Source organism: Penaeus japonicus, unplaced genomic scaffold, assembly GCF_977035675.1.
Source record: "Penaeus japonicus unplaced genomic scaffold, GWHDUDI00000001_assembly GWHDUDI00000025, whole genome shotgun sequence".
NCBI classification, from domain to species: Eukaryota; Metazoa; Arthropoda; class Malacostraca; order Decapoda; family Penaeidae; genus Penaeus; species Penaeus japonicus.
Window position 1 is genome coordinate 35,210,644 of NW_028234427.1, and position 5,000 is coordinate 35,215,643.

At 52.6% G+C, this 5,000-nt stretch overlaps 1 protein-coding gene and 1 pseudogene across 1 annotated transcript in view; one reads left to right on the top strand and one right to left on the bottom strand.

Moving 5' to 3' along the window:
- LOC122260931 (uncharacterized) overlaps positions 1 to 5,000 on the top strand; it is a gene marked incomplete in the record, with an annotated part of 180,168 nt that overhangs the window by 118,931 nt on the left and 56,237 nt on the right.
- Positions 1 to 5,000, bottom strand: part of LOC147468993 (uncharacterized) — a 13,423-nt pseudogene that overhangs the window by 5,172 nt on the left and 3,251 nt on the right.

Genomic DNA, 5,000 nt, shown 5'->3' on the forward strand with positions numbered 1-5,000 from the left:
CTCTTCGTCTCTTTTCTTCTCTTCTTTTCTCCACTCTTCTCCCTTTCGCTTCCATCCTTCTGCTCCCTTCTCTCTTTTTCCCTCCTCCTCCTCCTTTTCCCATTTCCCTCACTCACATCTCCAATCCTCTTCCCTCACTCCCTAACCCTTCCCCTCTCTGCCCCCTCCCTCATACCTACCTCCCTTCCCTTCCCTTCTTCCTACCCCCTCACCCCCTCCCCCCCTCCCCACCATCTAACGTTTCCTTGAGGTGGGGCGTGTGGGTGATGGTGTGCGAGAGCCATTATATTAAGCACTGTGTCGGCTCCTTGGCACTACCCGGGTCCCCTTAAACACCTCGTTGCTGTAGAAGCTCGAGAGGGGAGTGGGGGAGGGGAGTGCGGGGGAGGGAGAGGGGGAGTGAGTTCGGGGGAGGGAGAGAGGGAGAGGGAGAGGGAGAGGGAGAGGGGGAGTGAGTTCGGGGGAGGGAGAGAGGGAGAGGGAGAGGGGAGTGGGAAGGAGGGAGAGGGAGAGGGGTGAGGGCTGGGAAAAGGAGGAGGGGAAACGAAGAGAGAGGAATCGGGAAGGGGTAGTGATAAGATGAGGCTAATAGGGAAATGAAGAGGGAGGAGTAGGCGTAGTATGAGGAGGAGGGGGAGTAAACGAGGGGAAGGGAGGAATCGGAGAGGGTAAGTAGACAGGAAACATAGAGATGGGGGAGGGGGGGAGGGGAGAAGGTAGATAGGAGAGGATAGGAGCATGGGGTGCATGGGGGGAGGGGAGGAGGGGGGGGAAATTAGCCCCATTGTGGAGTCGCGGAGTGCAGACGACCGGAGTTTGTGTTACATTTATTGTGGCACTAATGGATTGCCGGTTCCTAGCTTGTGTTGCCCTCATTATGCTATTAATTGGCAGGGAAGTGCGGTCATTCATCTTAGGGGGGAGGGGAGAGGGGGGAAGGGGAAGGGCGTAAGTAGAGAGAAGAGGAAAGGAGGAGGGAGAGAGAGGGGGGGGAAGGAAGTAAGGAAGGAAAGAGGGATGGAAGGAGGAAGAGGGCGTAAGTAGAGAGGGGAGGAAGGGAGAAGAAAGGAGGAGGGGGAGAGTAGGGGGGGAAGGGAGGAAGGTAGTGATGGAACGAGGAGGAGAGAATTAGGAGGAGGGGGAGGGATGAGGAGAGGAGAAGAAAAGAGGCGAGGCGAGGTGAGGTGAGATGAGGTGAGAAGAGAAAATAAGAGAAGTAAAGTAAAAAGAGGAGAGGAGAGGAGCGAGAGGAGAAACCGTCACCAGGCATTGATAACGAGTTATAACGTATCTTTTTATCGGTACTTATCGTTGTGATGTTGCACACGTGTTATTCAATACCTTTATGAAATTATGATCACGATACCAGTCAGTTCGCTATTCGTGACAGCCATCATTGATATGATCAATACGACTTCTATTATCTTGCGTCACAACTTAATTTCACAACGCGCGGTTTCAATTTTGTGATCCGATCTGCTCCAAGGTGAGTGCATGTTATTATCATCGCCGTAATAACATCCACAGTTGATGGTTATGGTAATCGGGTGGCTTATTGCGAGACGCGGAGAGGCTGAGGCGAGGCGAGGGAGGCAAGGCAAGGCGAGGGGAGCCGAGGGTGTCGTGCCGCCGCTTATTCCCTTTCTTTCTTTCTCTCATTTGATCTCTCTCTCTCTCTCTCTCTCTCTCTCTCTCTCTCTCTCTCTCTCTCTCTCTCTCTCTCTCTCTCTCTCTCTCTCTCTCTCTCTCTCCTTCTCCTTCTCCTTCTCCTTCTCTTTCTCTTGTTTTGTTTTGTTTAATTTTTTTTTTTCTTTCTCTCTTCTCTCTTTCCACTCTCCTTTCTCTCCTATCTCTTGTCTCTCCCTTCCTCCCTCACTCCCTCTCTCCCCCTTTCTTCCTCCTTCCTTCCCTCCCTCCCTCCTTCTCCCCCACCCTCCCCCCTCCCCCTTGCCTAAATTCTTCATCCCATTTAACTCTTTCACATTTCCCACCTTCACGCCTCTCCTTTATCCCTCCCTTCCCGTCCCTCTCCCTCTCCCTCTCCCTCTCCCTCTTCCCCTCCCCCTTCCTTCTCTCTTTCCCCCTTCTCCCCTGCCCCTCTCCCTCCCGTCCCCATCCCCCCTCTCCCCTCCCCCTCTCCCCTCCCCCTCCCCCTCCCCCTCCCTCTCCCTCCTTCCCCTCTCTCGCTGTGTCTTTAGCCGAGACGCGTGCAAGGCTCGTAATATACCCTGGGTATAAAGTGCCCAAGGAGGGACAGGTAGACAGGTCTTATGGCTGTTTATTAGAACATTTACGGCAGGTCTTCCGCGAGCTTTAATTTTCGTGTTTAGTCCGTAAAAGAAGAAAAGGGAAAAAAAAGAGAGAGAAAAAAGGACCGGGTCGCATTTCCTTCCCTCTTGGCGATGATGATGCTCGGTTGGGAGGCTGTGGCTTGGCGAGAGAGAGATGAAGGGTGATTTGTTTTTGTTTTAATTTGTTTGTATTTTTTTTATTATTATTATTATTTGCGTGGACATTGTTTTTTTTCTCGTTTTTTTTCGGACGCGAGAAAAATAGAGGGAGGCTGAAAGGGGTTGGGGAGGAGAAGGTTAGTCAAGTTTTCGTGTTTTCACGGAATTTCATTATTATTTATAGTTATTCTTTTTCTTTTCTTTTTCTTCTTCCCCCTCCTCCTCCCCCTCCCCCTGGTTATTATATTATCCATTTCTTCTTTTTTATTCTTCTTCTTCGTCTTCTTCTTTATCAGTTTTTTTTTTCTAAAATGTTAGATGTCGGTTCTTGAATATTCATTTATTTGCATTTTATTGTCTTTTTGCGTGAAGATAATTTTTTTCCCTCGAATTCCTCCTGCCTTCCTTGACGGACGCGAGATAAATGGAGGGAGGGGTACGGAAGAGGAAGAAAGAGAAGCGAAGTGAAAGAGATATTGAAAAGAGGGGAGACGGAGGGAACAGGAGAAGGAGAGGGTGAGGGAGAGGGAGAGGGAGGTATAATTGAGCTGAGAAGAGAAAGGAGAAGAAAAGAAGTGGATGTGGGAGGGGGGGAGAGAGGAGGAGAATTGGAGAAGAAGGGATAGAAAGAAAGAGAGGAGAAGCGAAGAAAAGGGGAGGGGAGAGAAGAGCGGGAAGAGGAGAGGAGAGGAGAGGATAGAAGGGGCGAGGAGACGAGAGCAGAGGAGTTGACAGAACGACAAGAGATGAGAAGAAAGGAGAAGGGAGGAGAGGAGAGGGCACGAGACAAACCGGCAGGAGAAAAGGGTTAAGGATAGGAAAGGAAAGTAGAGGAGAGAAGAGGCGAGAACAGGATGAGAGAATAGAGGAGCGAGCGGCGGGAAGAGGCGAGGAGGGGCGAGGCGAGGCGAGGCGAGGCGAGGCGAGGCGAGGAGTGTCACCGCAGTTAATATATAACTGGCCGCACAATCGCTGTCGTCATGGCCGCCACGTATTACTTCACGGGGATGTTGTTTTATTGCATTTCTCCTTCCTTTTATGGTGGCATTTATCACGCCGAGGTGCCGCGCCGCCGGAATATTGCCCCCCGCCCGTGGGTGCGCGCGCGCGCGCGCGCTCAGGGAGTGTCGAGAGGCTTAGGGAGAGGGAGTGGGGGGGAGCAGGAGCGAGAGGGTGGGTTTTGTGTGTGTGTATGTATGTATGTATGTATGTATGTATGTATGTATGTATGTATGTGTGTTTTAGAGAGGGTTATATGCATGTACGCACAGGGATGTGGATGTATGTACTTACGACTGAAGGGGGAGGGGGGAGAGGTTGGGGATGTAGATGTTGCAAGCGAGGCGGCCCTTGTGTGACTCTGCTCATGGTACCTGTAGTCACTATCACCATCATATTCATATCGCAAGCTTAGTATTGTTGTATGATAACAAAGATTATCCGGCTTTGCAATATTCGGCTTTTGCTCTTAGAGAGTGCGGACCACTGTGCTTGCCTCCCGACTACCACAACAACCCCCCCCCTCCCAACCACCGCCCCCCCAACTCCTTTCCCTCTCTTCTCCCACTCTTGAATGGAGGTGCCAACGCCCTCCCACACACCCCTCCCCTCCACACCCCTCTATAGCAGGAGCTACCCCCTTCCCCCCCTTCCATCGTAATGGAAGAAGTCCACCCCCTCCACCCCCCATGCCCCCCCCCCACCCCCTCTCCACCCCTCCCCCTGGCCCCGCTCCTCAAGGAGGTGCCACGTCGTCGTCATCCGCTGCAGCCGCCGTTCGCTCGACCGCGCGCCGTCTCGCCATATTTTTACGCAGGCAATTTGCATTTTTATCGGTCAATTTGGCCGCGCTGGGTTGCCGCGGGCGTGGAGGGGGGTGGGAGGGGGTTGGGAGGGGTATTTGGGGCTCGCTTTACCTTTGACCGCGGCCATGTTTGACGGCGATGTGATTGTAACCTCCATTACCCTCGTCCGCCCCCGCCCCCCCTTCTCTCTGTTGTGGTGGTGGGGTGGGGGTGGGGGGGAAGGAGGAGGGTGAGGATGCTGGGAGGGAGAGTGAGTGTGTGAGTGAGTGAGTGAGTGAGTGAGTGAGTGAGTGAGTGAGTGAGTAAGTAAGAGAGTGGGAGAGAGAGAGAGGGAGAGGGAGAGGGAGAGGGGGGAGGGAGGGAATGGTTACACCTCTTTCTCTCACTCTCTCACTCACTCATTCACTCACTCACTCACTCACTCACTCGCTCACTTCATCTCCTTTCCTTTACCTCTCTCTCTCTCTCTCTCTCTCTCTCTCTCTCTCTCTCTCTCTCTCTCTCTCTCTCTCTCTCTCTCTCTCTCTCTCTCTCTCTCTCTCTCTCTCTTTCTCACTCTTTTACTCTCTTATTCTCTTACTCTCCTACTCTCTCCATTTTACTCCCTTCCCCCTTCCTTACTCTTTTCTTCCTCCTCCCTTCATCTTCCCTTCTCTTCCCCACTTCCTGTCTCTCTCTCTCTCTCTCCCTCTACTCCTCCCTCCAAGCTCCTCCCCCTCCTTCTACTTCTCCCTCCTCTCCCTCC